This window comes from Moschus berezovskii, chromosome 6 (genome assembly GCF_049115385.1).
Source record: "Moschus berezovskii isolate FMDL1 chromosome 6, NW_MosBer_1.0, whole genome shotgun sequence".
NCBI lineage: Eukaryota > Metazoa > Chordata > Mammalia > Artiodactyla > Moschidae > Moschus > Moschus berezovskii.
In genome coordinates this window covers 61755493-61771877 of record NC_142465.1, presented here as the reverse complement: position 1 = coordinate 61771877, position 16385 = coordinate 61755493, and the positions used below count along the sequence as shown (strand labels likewise).

The window sequence follows — 16385 nt, the reverse complement described above, 5'->3', positions numbered from 1 at the left end:
ATGTCCCAGTTCTTGAGACAGTCCCAGATGGTGAAATCCAGGGTTTTGTCTCTAAACCTGAAAAAGAATGAGTTGGAACTGCCCCAACACAGGCCTGGGCATGACTTACCATCTCACGGGCCTGTCTTCTGATTTCCAGCACACATAGCGCTTCCCTGGACTCAAACTTCCAACATCAGAAAAGGCACGTTGTGGAATGGGAGATTGGGGGGCTGCAGGACAACACAAAGAGCTCTTCTCCCAGGACTGAGAATGCTGCCCCCTCTGATGAGCAGCCCTCCTACTCAGATGAGGCTGCTGGGTGCCCTGTGCATCCTTGACTCCTGCCCATAGGTATTTTCAGTGTAGACAGGACCCTTTACTCCTCCAGGTCATTTCCATCCCATGGGATGGGAAAACCAAGGCACGCCCTGAGAAGGTGACCAGAGACAGAGCACGTGGGGCTGAGCCCCTTCCCAGAAGCTCACCCTTCAGACAGTGCAGATTCCTCAGGGTGGCAAGAGGGCCGTGAGGCTCAGAGCTTTGAGATGCTGCCCAAGAAACAGGGCACAGATGTGTGCTATTGGATCCCTGTTCCTCAGCCACAAAACTTTGTCCTTCCTTCCCAATATCCCAGAGCCTCAGAAGAAGCCTGGGGCAGAGATGAGGAGGAGGATGAGCTACCTGACCTTAGAAATGGGGAGCTCCCTCCTTCCACCTTCTTTCCTTCCTCTTGAAGCATCATCCCTCACACAGCACCCCAACTAGACCCCTGTATCCCCCAGTCTTGACTTGATAGGGCCCTGGCCCTTGGGGAGCTCTGGTAGACCATGGCATCCATCAGGAAGGAGGGCAGGTAGCTCATGGGAAGTAGATGAGCTTGGCATCCCAGTCAGGTGAGTATCGGGTGTGTGGGTGGCAGACAGTCAGGGTGTGTCCATGCAGTTCAGACCAAGCACAGAGATTCAGCTTTTATATTTTCAGTTATTTCGATGTCTATTCAGGATGAGAAAGTTTCTGTATATATATATATATGGAAAGTTTCCACCTCCCTCCATTCCAACTCATGGCTCTAACACAGGGAGAAAATTTCTAAGAATTCCTGCCCTTCCCTCCCCTGTAAACCCATACCTCAAATTAATCATTCAAATTCCCCAAGAAGCACCCAAACTCTTATCCCAGGAATAACTGTTCCACACTAAGCAACCTCTGGCTCTATTCCTGAGAATATCCAATACACAAATTGGATATTTCTAAACACTAGAGTGGGCTTCTTTGGGCTCACTGGTAAAGAATCTGCCTGCCAATGCACAAGACTTGTGTTCGATCCCTGGGTGGGGAGCATCCCCTGGAGGAAGAAATGGCAACCCACTTCAGTATTCTTGCCTGGAAAATCCCATGGACAGAGGAGTCTGGAGGGTTACAGTCCATGAAGTCACAAACAGTTGGACACAACTTGGTGACTAAACAACAGTAAACGCTGAAATCTAAGCACATGAAAACCATCTGCTCTAATGTCAGTTTGTCTTAAGTCCACAAGTCTCTGTCCTCCCTAGATTCAGTTTCTTCCCCAAGCAACAAGGGATTCAGATGAGACAGTGGTCCCCAGGTCTACCAAGCCTGAATCCTTTCCTCTGTCACCAATTGACCACATGGTACCCTGAGGATAGAGCTAATGTCCTCACTGTGTGGATGACTCAGAGCCTGGAGGATGGAGCTAAGACTAGGGGAGGTGCTAATGATGAACCCAGGCTTCCAGACAAGGGTTTGCGTCTCACTCCAAGGTCCACAGCTCACTTACCTGATGCCAGGAATGGCTCCCCACAGAGTTCTTTGACCTATGGAATTGCCCAAACCCATGCCTTCCGGAAGCTCCCATCTAGAACCTCAGGATTACTCATGCTGGTCTTTTTTTTTTTTTTTTTTTTAATGTTTTAAGTATCTTTTATTTTTGTTTTGTCCATTTTCTTTTTTTTAAAATTTATTTATTTTAATTGGAGGCTAATTACTTTACAATATTGTATTGGTTTTGCTGTCCATTGACATCATGCTGGTCTTGAAGTAACTGTGCTCGATCCTAGCCACCTTTACCCCAAAGGTGGTAGGAGAGTTCCCTGCTCAAGGCCAAGAGGCAGAGAGGCAAGGCACTCAGAACCTCAGGAAATAAACAGAAAACAATAGAATCTCAGTTCAGAGTGGAGTGGGATAAGATTGAAAGTTTGAGGAGTTGTAAAGTGTAGCAGCCAGGGAGAGAAAATTTATGATGACGGTACTGTTTTTGTATAGAGCTTGAATAATTTTTGAAATAGTTTATTTATATGGGCTTATCAACTCTGTGTGTGTGTGTTAGTTGCTCAGTCATGTCTGACCCTTTGCGATTCCATGGACTGTAGCCCACCAGGCTCTTCTGTCCATGGAATTCTCCAGGCAAGGATACTGGGGTGGGTTGCCTTTCTCTTCTCCAGGGGATCTTCCCAACCCAGGGATTGAACCTGGGTCTCCTGCATTGCAGGTGGATTCTTTATGGGCTGAGCCACCAGGGAAGTCCCTTATCAACTCTAAATCCTACCAACAGTGGTGCAAGGCACCACTTACAAGCTATATCCTCCTATTCTCTGCACATGTATTCAATTATCAGAATTTGCCCATATCACCTCCTTCATACTCCCTCATACTCCTCAGTTCCCTCTCTCCCTCTCTCTAGCCAACAACCTGGCCATCTGTCAGCTGGGTTATTTTAACTGTCCTCTAAGGAGCACCTCCCAGCCTGTGGTCTCAGCTCTCTCACATTCAAAGCCACCCCTTGCTCTAGAGGCTGATTTGACTATTTTAACTCCCCTGATTAAATCTCTTCCGTGGGGTTCCATTGCCATCAGAAAGATGGTCCCCAACCTTTCCAGGGCCTATATCTTTCTTCAAGCCCACCAATGCCTACCTGTCCCTGGTGGGCCCCACAGGTTAGGCCATCCACAGTCACTCATTGAGCTGGTACCATTCCCATGTCCTGAAGCCTTCCTGCCCTACTTTGCCCGGTTGCCAGGGTCTCAAGTTCAGTACTTCAGTCCTCAGTTCAGACCCTTATCTCCTGAACCCTCACCTCATTTCACTGGCTACCAAGGCTACCTACCTTCGTTAACTTAGTCACAAGCAGCAAAAGTGATGACAATGGCATTACTGTATCTCTTTTTCCTTTCTCAGCTGTCAGACACTTTAGGTAAAGGACCAAATCTTCTTGAACCGGGAACAGTTTTTGAGGACTCACAGAAGTGCCCAAGAAGTATCTGTTGATTTAAGTGTTCCATGCCCCGCTTCAAGGGCTCCCTGAAGCTGAATATCTCAGGGGTTATGGACATGGGCTCTGCAGCCAAGTAATCCAGATTCCAGTTATGCCTCAGATACTTTCTAAGAGTGGGTCCACATCAAAGGTGGGGAGTGGTTGAAGCAAACTCTATAGTCCTGGAGCACATTCTGACACCCGAAACTTAGAGAGGTGCTTCCCAATGCACAGAGCAAGAAAGAGGGGTTGGAAGGTCCGTGAAGAAAAGAAACCCCTATAAAAGTCGGGCACCACTGGGTGTAAGTGGTGTCTTACACCCAGTGTAAGACAGAAGTAAGAGGAACAAGGGAGGGTCTCCGTGTCAAGCCAATTCCTGAGGGAGTCTGAGAAGGCCTCCATGCTGTACTTGAACATGGAGGAGCCTCCAGCCAAAAGGCTCAACCGGTCCATGACACTGGAGGTGTTGACCACATGTCCCTCTGCCTTCCACACCAGGGCCAGCAGGCTCAGGGTTACCTCGATCACCCCCAACATGTTCACCTCTAGCAACCATGCAAAGCCGTTCGGTCAGCTACTCATTAGGTGTGGTGGGTGTGTGAATGCTGGCATTATTCACCAGACCTCAGAGTCCTGGGAAGAGTGAGGACAAGAGGACAACACTGTGCTGGGCCCAGGAGAGAGGACTCAGCCATGGTGTCAAATGATCTTCCAACTGAGTGTTTTAATTGAGTCAACAACAACGTGCCATGAGGCAGGAGGGAAAAGAGTTCAGGAGGGGGAAAGAGTTCAGGAGAGTAAAAGGGTGTGGTGGCTGCAGGGCTGTCAGGGTTTGGATATTCTTTGAGCTGTTAGAAGGCAGGGATGGTCCTACTCATTTTTCTGCCCATCAGTAGGCAATAAGCCCCTTTATTAAGGTCACAGACAGAGTTTGGAAAAATAGAGTGATGCTCACAGATATCAGAGGAGAGAGACAGAGACTAGGAGAGAGGAATGGTAAGAAACAGAAATTAAGGGGAAATTAGAAAAGAGAAAAGATAAAGGAAATGAATGAAAAAAGAAATGCCAAAAAGAAAAAAAAAAAACATGAATAATCACTTTCTGCAAGCTGGTTGGGAAAGACACACTTGAAAACCCAGGACAGGAGAATTTAGAGAACAGGCCTGCATTGCGCATCAGGAGACAAGCTTTGCAACAATCTGCACCAATTCCTAGGCAATATCAAGGCTTTGAAAAACAAAACACCTTGGGGACCTTCCCAAGTAAATGAACAAACACAAAGAAATGTGGGTGGTGTCTCTGTCCCTCACACCCTCCTTCACCCACTGGGTGGTCATAGTCATGCTCTCTGTCTTGGTGACGTCCAGGATCACTGTCTGCAGTCTGTCTGATGTCTGGTTCCTCAGCTGCTCAGCTCCTGCTCTGTCAGACACGCATCCAGGACCCTCAAGCCTCGCAGGTCCAGCTGCTGGGCCAGCAAGTTCCTGAAGCCCAAGTCACGCCCCATGATGAAGATGAACTTGTCCTGGAGGTGGCTCACCACCTGCCTCTCCCAGAACCAGTGCCGGAGGTAGCACAGGCCCACAAGAACTGCCAGGTACATCCACAAGGCTTTGCAGGGGACAGTGCCTAAAGGCTACAGTTGAACTAGAGTTCCAGCACTCTCTGCTATGGAGTGCTCAGATATCCTCCTATTCATACTGGAGTCCCTTCTGATCTAGATCTTATAGCTCAAACTGTCTGTGCTTATGTCAACTCCACTCAGTAAATGTTTACTTCTGTTACATTCCAAATGATTCAATAAGTCAATGCATCTTAAAAAAAAGTATTTATTTATTTATTTGGCTGTGTCAGGTCTTAGTTGCAACATGCAGGATCTTCGTTGCATTGTGTGAGGTCTTTCAGTGGGAACATGGACCTGTAGATGTGTCATGTGGCCTTCAGTAGCTGTGGCCCTCAGGCTCAGTGCTCCACAGCATGTGGAATCTTAGTTCCCCAATCAGGGATTGGACCCGCGTCCCCTGCATTGCAAGGCAGATTCTTAACCACTGAAACACCAGGGAAATCCGAATTCAATGCTTTTTTAAGTTCCGTTCTGTTCCGTTCCGTCGCTCAGTCGTGTCCGACTCTTCGCGACCCCGTGGACTGTAGTCTACCAGGCTTCTCCGTCCACGGGATTCTCCAGGCAAGAATACCGGAGTGGGTTACCGTTTCCTTCTCCAGGGGATCTTCCCGACCCAGGGATCGAACCCGGGTCTCCCGCATTGGAGGCAGACGCTTTAACCTCTGAGCCACCAGGGAAGCCCTTTTTAGTTATGATATAGATATGACTTAGTTAAAATATATTGTTCAATGGGATAAAATCCCCCAAAGTCTCTATAACCTCATTTTTATAATCAGGAAGGTGAACTAAGATGACTGGGAGATACCTCCCACTTCATTTTGCACTCAGTCAAGAAATCTGTATGATTCTGTACAAATGCCTTCTCCACTGAGTCCATACTCAGATCATCATGACAGCAGAGGACACAGAGAGCCAGGGCCTCTGGAAGCACTGGGACATCAGAGGAATTCCTGCCCTGCACACAGGAGGTGCTCAGTAAGCATTAGTAGAAAACATAAGACCAGGCTCCAGAAGTGACTCCCACTCTCCTCCACTGGAGGGTGGGGGAAGGGGATCTGGGCTGGAGGACCTGGCAGGTGGCAAAGGAGGGAGGGTAGTGACTCTATAGGAGGGGACACAGGGAGGACGGCAGGGAGGGTTCTGGTGAGAGAGGCTACATGTCCCCAGGGAAGGGTTCAGACCCTGCCTCTCCCTTACAGACCTCTCCTTGTTTGTCCGTCCTTGTGTTAATGCTGGGACCCCAGGTCACATGATAAGCCCCAGAAAGACACATTAGCCCCTCGCTTCTGCAGATAAAGGGATGACCTCACTTCCTTCTTCAAATCCTCCTCAGGTCACCCCACTCACCCCTACACCTCCACAAGGTCACCTGACTCTTTCTCTCATAGACACACACCCATCACTGCCCAAGGCCATGGTCACAGTCACTGGGCCTGGCTAGGCTCAATTTTTATTTTAAGGGAATATAACCAATGGAAATTCATGATTTCAAGACAAAACAAGAATTGGGTTCTGTGTTCTCTGTCAGGACCTCCACTGAAGATACCACTTTCCAGCCAAGATTGGCTGAGTTGGCACCTGGGCTGGTGTGTTAGGCTGGTGGTCACCCTCCACACACAGCCCTGACTAAGTATCTTTAGGGAAGAAGGGCTTTTCTCTCCCGTGTGCATTGCAGTGGGAGGGGAGGCTGGCCAGGGCCAAGGCACTGCTGGGAGAGGGGGACAGGGGCAAAGGGTGGGGGCCGGGACCCTCCCAGGTGCTCAGCCCTTCCCTGAGTGTGGGTTCCTCAGGGTAGCAGGAGGCCATGAGGCTCAGAGCCCTGAGAGGCTAATCACGGGATAGAACATGGATGAGAGCTACTGAATGAAACAAAACATGTTTCTTCCTACTATCCCCGAGAGCTAAGTAATGTCCCAAGAGGAGACTGGGGAGGATGTGGCAGTGAGGTGGAAGGGAATCCTGGTGAAATGAGAACTCTGCTCTCCACTATATTTCCCTCCACTGACATATCCTCTCCCTACTCTGTATGCAACTCCCCCTTACAATGCACCCCAGTCTTGGGTTACAGGGCTTTAGCAGGCTGGGGGTTACTCCAGTACACCATGAGATCCACCAGGAAGATGGGCAGGTAGCTCATGGGGAGGTAGATGAACTTGGCATCCCAGCCAGGTGAGTATTGGTTGTGGGGGTGGCAGGAGGTCAGAGGGTGCTCCATGCAGTCGGTCACCAAGGACAGATCCTGGCAGCAGCTTGTCTCCAACAAGTCAAATGATTTCATGACTGTCCAGAATGAGAAAGAATCCAGATATATTTCCACCTCCGTCCATCCTGACTTAGGGATCAACTTATGGAGCAATGTTCCTAAGAATCCCTAGACCACCTAACTTGAATCAACCTATATTCTCAAACGAGTGCCCCAATTCTTACACCAGGAGCAATAGTTCCACATGAAGTCATCTCTAACGCCATTTCTGAGAAAATCAGGATTACAGAAACTGTAGGTGTCTACAAACAATAAACCTGAGGACATGAAAAACAGCTGTTCTAATACCAGCTTGCCATGACTACACAGGGTCTTCCCTCTCTAGCTTCAGTGTCCTCCCAAAATAATAAGGGGTTCAGGGAGACACTGGTCCCCATGTGTACTAAGCCTGGAGACTTTCTCTAGATCACCAGGTGACTACATGGAACCCTGGGGACAGAGCTCATGTCCCCACTGTGTGGATGACTCAGAGCCTGGAGGATGGACATGATACTGAAGGAAGCGCTAATGACCAACCCAGGCTTCCAGACAGGGTTTACTTCTCTCCCCATGGTCCACAGCTCATTCATGGTTAACCATGAACTTCTCTCCATAGAGTTTCTTGATCTCTGGCTGGCCTGATTCCATGATGCCTGGAGGCCCTGAGAAGTGCCTTAGGGCTGGTCACAGTGGTCTTGAAATAACCAGGCTCTATCATAACCACCTTCACCCCAAAGTAGGAGAGCTCCCTCCTGCAAGGCAAACAGGCAGAAGGGCAAGGACTTCAGAGGTCTTCCAACATAAACACAAAAACACACCCAAAATTAGTATGATACCAAGAAAGAATGCAATGGGATAAGCAGGAAATGCTGGGAGGTTATGAAGTACAGAAAGCCAAAGGGAGAAATCTAATGATGCTGTTATTCTGAATAGAGTTTGAATATTTTTCCAAATATTTTGTACACATGTGCCTACACCTCTAAATCCTACCAGTTGTGTTCCAAGGTACCGCTTAAGTACCATCTCCTCATATTCCCCTCACATCCAATTGATCACCAACCTTTTTCTGTTTAATCTGCTCCATACTCCTCAATTTCCTCTCTTCCTCTCCTAACTGGTCTATTTCCTGGCCATCTATCATCTGGACTGTTCTAACTTATATATCCCTTAAATATCATCTCGTTATCTGAGTACACCCTTCCCCCACATTTGGAGCTATCTAAGCCCTGCAGAAGGTAGAGTCTCTACTGCTGATATGATTAATTGATTCCCTTGATTAATTGCTTCCATGAGGTTACACTGCCTACAAGTTTCCCCGTATCTAATATTATAGCATCAATAAATGTGGAACATGCTGTAGCCAATTGTATTAGTGACAATTCTGCCTCACTTTCAGACAGTAGGACATCATCCAGGGCAAAGTAAGTTCATTCAAACTCTACAGTCATGGAGCCCATCCTGACATCAAGAACTTAGGAAGGAGCTTCCCAAGGAATGCCTGGTAAAGTAAGAGAGACAGTTACAGAAAAAAGAGCTCCAGTCAATGATGAAAAGAACACTGTGAAAGACTCCCCCAGAAGCACAGAAGCAGGAGGACCAAGGAGGGCAGTCTGTCCCAGGCCATTACCTGAGGGAGTCTGAGAGGGCCTCCACACCATACTTGGACATGAAATAGCCTCACTAAAGAGGGCCACCCGGCCCATGATGCTGGAGACATTGACCACACGGCCCCTCGCCTTCCGCACCAGGGACAGCACACTCAGGGTCACCTCAATCACCCCCAACAGGTTCACGTCCAGAATCTTCACGAAGTCCTCTTTGGTCAGTCACTCGTTGGGTGCAGTGGGCGTGGAGATGCCAGCATTATTCACCAGACCCCAGAGCCCTGGGAACAGTGAAGGCAAGAGGGCAACACTGTGCTGGGCCCAGCAGTGAGGACCCTGTCATGGTGACAAGTCTCCTTCCGACCCGTGAAGACTTTAGGACAGAGGCCACAGTGGGAGCAGCTAGAGAAGAGACTACCATGCTCCTGGGGGTTTGGGGAGACCAAACCCTGTGAACAGTGGAAGGACAGAAGGCAAGCCTCCCTCCTGATTCAGTCCTCACAACCCACCCACTGCCTGGTGACAAGGAACCCAGTGATAAGGAACCAGTTTTGATGAAGGCGGGTATTGAGTTTCAGGAGATCTAATGTGCCCATAGCTGGAATTTGAGAACCAAATTAACACCAGTGATTAGAGCTTAGGAAATGGGTAGAAAGAAGTTTACCTAGACATCATTTATGTTCAAGGCAATGAATAAAATATGGGAACCAATTACATTCATACCATGAGGTAATTTTCATGAAGTAGAGCTATTCTAAAGAATATAATATTCTCAATCATTATTTATTATGTTTTTGAACACTTTTTTGTTACCTGCAAAATTGTTCACCTTCTTTCACTGGAAAATTAGGAAAGAGACTATGTCACAAATGTAATATCATGTATGTCAAAATTTTATCAGTACTTATCTGTGGGTGGTAGGGGTGATTTGGTTTTCATCGACCTACTTTTCTCACTGTCCACCATGTCATGTTTAAAGCTGTATTTAGAGAAATTAAAGTTCTTTCCTTCTCCCATAAAACACAGGCACAACTGTAGTACCACAAAGAGACACATCACACATAGAGAAAAACAAACAAAAAAAAAGAGAATGTGACCCCACAGTAGTTTTTAGGCCTTCCTTAGATAACTCCTGAGAGTTCAGTGTCAGCACCGAAAATGGGTGACATAGAGTTTTGCCAAGAGAACGCACTGGTCATAGCAAACACCCTCTTCCAACAACACAAGAGAAGACTCTACACATGGACATCACCAGATGGTCAACACCGAAATCAGATTGATTATATTCTTTGCAGCCAAAGATGGAGAAGCTCTATACAGATAGCAAAAACAAGATCAGGAGCTGACTGTGGCTCAGATCATGAACTCCTTATTGCCAAATTCAGACTTGAACTGAAGAAAGTAGGGAAAACCACTAGACCATTCAGATAGGACCTAAATCAAATCCCTTATGATTATACAGTGGAAGTGAGAAATAGATTTAAGGGACTAGATCTGATAGATAGAGTGCCTGATGAACTCTGGACGGAGGTTCATGACATTGTACAGGAGACAGGGACCAAGACTATCCCCATGGAAAAGAAATGCAAAAAAGCAAAATGGCTGTCTGAGGAGGCCTTACAAATAGCTGTGAAAAGAAGAGAAGCAAAAAGCAAAGGAGAAAAGGAAAGATATAAGCATCTGAATGCAGAGTTCCAAAGAATTGCAAGGAGAGATAAGAAAGCCTTCCTCAGCGATCAATGCAAAGAAATAGAGGAAAACAACAGAATAGGAAAAACAAGAGATCTTTTCAAGAAAATTAGAGATTCCAAGGGAACATTTCATGCAAAGATGGGCTCGATAAAGGACAGAAATGGCATGGACCTAACAGAAACAGAAGATATTAAGAAGAGGTGGCAAGAATACACAGAACTGTGCAAATGAGATCTTCATGACCCAGATAATCACGATGGCATGACCACTCACCTGGAGCCAGACATCTTGGAATGTGAAGTCAAGTGGACCTTAGCATCACTACGAACAAAGCTAGTGGAGGTGATGGAATTCCAATTGAGCTATTTCAAATCCTGAAAGATGATGCTGTGAAAGTGCTACACTCAATATGCCAGCAAATTTGGAAAACTCAGCAGTGGCCACAGGACTGGAAAAGGTCAGTCTTCATTCCAATCCCAAAGAAAGACAATGCCAAAGAATGCTCAAGTTACCACACAATTGCACTCATCTCACATGCTAGTAAAGTCAAGCTCAAAATTCTCCAAGCCAGGCTTCAGCAATATGTGAACTTTGAACTTCCAGATGTTCAAGCAGGTTTTAGAAAAGGCAGAGGCACCAGAGATCAAATTGCCAACATCCGCTGGATCATGGAGAAAGCAAGAGAGTTGCAGAAAAACATCTATTTCTGCTTCATTGACTATGCCAAAGCCTTTGACTGTGTGGATCACAATAAACTGTGGAAAATTCTGAAAGAGATGTGAATACCAGACCACCTGACCTGCCTCTTGAGAAACCTGTATGCTGGTCAGGAAGCAACAGTTAGAACTGGACATGGAACAACAGACTGGTTCCAAATAGGAAAAGGAGTACGTCAAGGCTGTATATTGTCACCCTGCTTATTTAACTTATATGCAGAGTACATCATGAGGAACGCTGGGCTGGAAGAAGCACCAGCTGGAATCAAGATTGCCGGGAGAAATATCAATAACCTCAGATATGTAGATGACACCACCCTTATGGCAGAAAGTGAAGAGGAACTCAAAAGCCTCTTGATGAAAGTGAAAGAGGAGAGTGAAAAGGTTGGCTTGAAGCTCAACATTCAGAAAACAAAGATCATGGCATCTGGTCCCATCACTTCATGGGAAATAGATGGGGAAACAGTGGAAACAGTGTCAGACTTTGTTTTTGGGGACTCCAAAATCATTACAGGTGCTGATTGCAGCCATGAAATTATTATTATTTTTTTTTCAGCCATGAAATTAAAAGATGCTTACTCCTTGGAAGGAAAGTTATGACCAACCTAGAAAGCATATTAAAAAGCAGAGACATTACTTTGCCAACAAAGGTCCAGCTAGTCAAGGATATCGTTTTTCCAATGGTCATGTATGGATGTGAGAGTTGGACTGTGAAGAAAGCTGATCGCCGAAGAATGGATGCTTTTGAACTGTGGTGCTGGAGAAGACTCTTGAGAGTTCCTTGGACTGAAAGGAGATCCAACCAGTCCATTCTAGAGGAGGTCAATCCTGGGTGTTCATTGGAAGGACAGATGCTAAAACTGAAACTCCAATACTTTGGCCACCTCATGCGATGAGTTGACTCACTGGAAAAGACTCTAATGCTGGGAGGGATTGGGGGCAGGAGGAGACAGGGATGACAGAGAATGAGATGGCTGGATGGCATCACCAACTCAATGGACATGAGTTTGAGTGAACTCCGGGAGTTGGTGATGGACAGGGAGGCCTGGCGTGCTGTGTTTCATGGGGTCGCAAAGATTCGGACACGAATGAGCGACTGAACTGAACTGAACTGAAACCTTCATAGCCTGGCTATGGGTCTCCAGCAAGACCATGTTCAGGTGCTGAGAACACAGCCCAGCTCCAGCCCTGCTCCCAGCCACCCATGCAGCCTTCCAGCTAGAGTCCCCCTCTCCACCCCTCCTCGAGAAAGTCAGCGCTGATTACCCTGCTCACACAACAGCAAGAACCAGACTTTCGCTGAGAGATGAGGGGACACCAGACAGGTAGTCTGCAAAGACACAGTATCATCAGGGAAAACTCTCCCCTAAACTGCAGAGCCTCAAGTTCAGGAGGTGGGGTTATGTGGTGGCAGAGGTTTGGCTGGTCAGCTGGGTGAGGTGAAGAAGGCAGGTGGGACTTCAAGTCATGGAAACACCTTATAATGTTCCCCAAGGAGCTGACAACCAGTGTGCCCTCACACAGAGAGAAGAAATTAACAAGAAATCTGGTTGGTACCTCTGTCCCCCACACACTCCTTCACCCACTCGGAGGCCGCAGCAACATTGTCTGTCTTGGTGACATCCAGAATCACTGTCTGCAGCCTGTCGCACGTCTGGTTCTTTAGCAGCTCAGCCCCCTCTTCCGTCAGACACGCAGCCAGGACCCTCAAGCCTCGCAGGTCCAGCTGCCGGGCCAGCAGTTTCCCAAAGCCCGAGTCACAGCCTGTGATGAAGACGAACTTGTCCTGGAGGTGGCTCACCATCTGCCTCTCCCGGTACCAGCACAGGAGGTAGTAGAGGACCAGGAGGACTGCCAGGTACAGCCACATGCTTTGCAGGGGACGGACACACACAGACTAGGGTGAAATAGAGTCTGGCTAGTGATCAGACAGGACAAATTAAGAACACACAGGATTACTGTTGGCAAACCAGGTTCCAAGCTCTCTCGCATGGAGTTCTCAAGATTGTCCTGCTCACCTTCTTCAGTGAGTATGACTTACTCTAATCCCAATGTGTGCTTTTTGGTACATTTCACCCATTTCTAATAGATGTCAATGTAATTACGACACAGTCTCTTAGGGATGACAACAGGTTTCCCAACCACCTCCGTCTGGTCCTCTCACTCCTCCCTGTTTGCCTCTGCCCACCTCTCCCTTCCACCCCCACCCCACACATCGGAACCCACACATGGCATGGTTCCATGGCTCACAACTATCTTCTTCCCTTTGTCCCTTTCAAGTCTGGGACCTGAGTCTCCCAGATCTAAAGAATTTTCTTCAGAGGGGAATATACTTAGATTCATGAAACACATGGCTTCAAAACCCAGTTCGTCTGCCAACTAGCTGTGTGACCTTAGGCAAATGGCTGAGACTCTGACCTGGTTTCCTCCTCTGGCTCAGCTCACAGGATTCCCTCCTAAAAGACTAAGTACCCTCTGCTTCTCTAGGTTTAGAAGGAGAAGGCAAAGGAGAATAAGGTCTCACCTGGTTCCCTGGACCAGAAACGTGTTCAGAAGAGCAGTGGGGGTGTCTGAGGCAATGAGAAGGAACACAAAGGGAATGAGGGACACAGGCAATGGTGAGACTTCTCCCAGATGCTGGGATGGTTCTTGGGAGGACTCACACAAAGCTGCTCTAATAGTCATTCCCCTTTTACTCCATGAAGATGCCCTGCCCACAGCCCTGGGTGCCCGGCTCCATTGGCCTCTCCCTTCTGTGCTCAGCCCCTTCCCAGCCCAGCACCACACCCAGAATCCTGACCAATCAGACACTGAGAAGAGACTGATTTGAACCGTGGCAAGCATTAACTGGAGTTCTAACTCTCCCAAGCAGGAAGATCTATAAATCACAATGATGGAATGGAATAATTGCAGTTTGTATTGGTGTGACAGTGGAGAAGAGAAGGGAGCTGACCCCTCAGGAGACTAAAGAAAGGATCTGAGACTGGACCCCAGAACAGCTGTGCATGGAGGAGTTCATGGAGAGGTGGAGGATACCATCCAGTAACAGGCGTGGACCACCAGGGTCGTGGGGCTGGAGAGAGGGGCAGGGACAGAAGGAGCCAGGGTCAGTGCCCTGGGCATCTCACCAACCACGTTTATCACAGCGCCGACTCCATGTAAGGAAAGAAAACAGACACTGGGAAGAAGGAGAGGCTTCCCCAAGCACACAGGCTCAGATGCTCCTAGAACCCACCCCAGCAGCCAACAAACACAGAGGAGATGACAGATCAGCCATTGCCACCTGCAGGGAGCTGACTGTCATCCTGAAAGGGGTTGTCCCTCAGGTGGGAGTCGGCAGCAGTAATGGAAAGGATAGTCCTGCAGAAACCAGCCTGTGCATGCTTCCTTGGTCACCAGCAGGACCCTCCTACAGGGCTCCCCAAAGAGGGAGGAGGAAGAAAGTCAAGATGTAGGGTGGTGTCTTGGAAACTGTCAGGACGTTGTGGGGACATGCAAGTTTATACAAACACTAACCCTGCTAAGGGAGAAGCTTGCAGTTTCTTTACTGGAAGAAATGAGATTTTTTTCTCAATAATTACGAATCCCACCACCATAACTTACCAAGGAGTCATTCAGCAGACATATCCCAGCCTTCACCCCATCTGCTTCCTTTTTGTGAATCTGAGAGTAATGTGATGACACACTGTGGTCTCAGGAACTTCAGACAACATTCTGGGTGGGACAGCCACAAAAAAGTCAGGCGAGAGGAGAGAAGGAGTTTTGGTGACACTCACTCACCTGAGAGCTGCAAAGGGCAGAACAAGAAATCTCTGAATCGTGAACCCTGCTGGGAGACTCACTGACATAAATCTCTGCAGGAAGTCCCACAAGGGACAGCTGCACTGGGTACTAAGGCAGCACATGTTTGAGCTTCTTGTGAATTGGATAGATGTGGCTTGCCCCCTGGTGACACCCTGCAGGGTGTCATGAGATGCACTGGTCCAGAGTCAGGGCCACACACAATTCCTCCATCCACCCAGGAAGGGTCCTGTGAAGAAGGGAAGGCATCCGTAACAATGGGAGGTGGTAGGACTGGAGTGAGAGTTAATTGTGCAATTTATTTCTCGCCCCATGGATGCTGTCCCTCTACCTGGAGACATAACACTGCCTTCCTGTGCTGAATTTCTGCAGTTGAGGATTGGGAGTGGGGAGTTACTGACCACATTCCACTCACAGTGGGCCAGGACAGCACAAGGAAAAAGTGACCACAGCTTCCTATGGCACTATTGTGGATGTTCATAGCATGGGTCCCTCCCCCTGCACACGTCCATTAGACCAGACCTGCTTCCCTCCCCAGGAACGCGGCCAGGAAAGAGGAGGAACAGGGCTCTTCCGAGGATCCAGGCTGAGAATGTGCAATGGTGTTCACTGCACTTCCTTTTAATGCATCTGTTATTCTGCCTTGTCTGAACTGGGGCCCTTGAGTCACAGTCCACTCTGTCCACCATGACATCCATCTCAGTGCAGCCATCACCCCCCACCCTGGCCCCTCTGTAGGATCAGCAAGGAGGGTCATGTGGTTTAACATCACAAGCTCTCTATGATCTGAACAGGATTCCTGGGGGTTAGTCCCAAGGTCCTGAACACATACCTTCAAGTTATAAAGTGAATCAATGATTATTTGACTTCAGTTGGTTTGATATGTCTGGCATTCTGTGTGTGTGTGTGTGTGTGTGTGTGTGTGTAAATAACAATATGAAAATCTGGAGTCTTCAGATCAAGCATGAATTTCTAGGTCTGCATCTGAGTAGGGGACATGGAGTGATGTGAGGGCCTGACACCGCAGCCTTGGAGGACTCAGAGACTCTTGAGAATCTTCTTATTCATGCTGACTCTTCAGCATTCCCCTGTCTGACACCAAACACTCAGAACTCAGACACTTCAAACATATCCTCTCTCTGCTGTCCTCCCCTGGTAATGCCCTGGCCATCTCTCCTCTAGAAACATCCCCCTGCCCATGGACACAACTCCCACACATTTAGAAGCGCCCTCTCAGTGCAGCCTCTGGAATCTCACCCACAGTTGTGATGCAGCAGCTCCCTTGATTAGTTATTTCATGGGGACCCTCCCCACAGGGCTCCTGGAACCTATATATGTAGCAATTAAGCACATGGAAGGACTGCACACTGAAATCATTTCATTTCCAATTCTGCCTCCAAAACTGTGACTGTGGGCCTTCATGTAGGCAGTATTATGTTTAATCAAACTCCTT

At 47.9% G+C, this 16385-nt stretch overlaps 2 pseudogenes; both read right to left on the bottom strand.

Moving 5' to 3' along the window:
• Window positions 1-1989: 1989 nt before the first annotated feature.
• Window positions 1990-4856, bottom strand: LOC129536049 (retinol dehydrogenase 16-like; annotated as a pseudogene).
• Window positions 4857-6939: 2083 nt separating this feature from the next.
• LOC129536497 (retinol dehydrogenase 16-like) lies at window positions 6940-13001 on the bottom strand (annotated as a pseudogene).
• Window positions 13002-16385: the final 3384 nt, after the last annotated feature.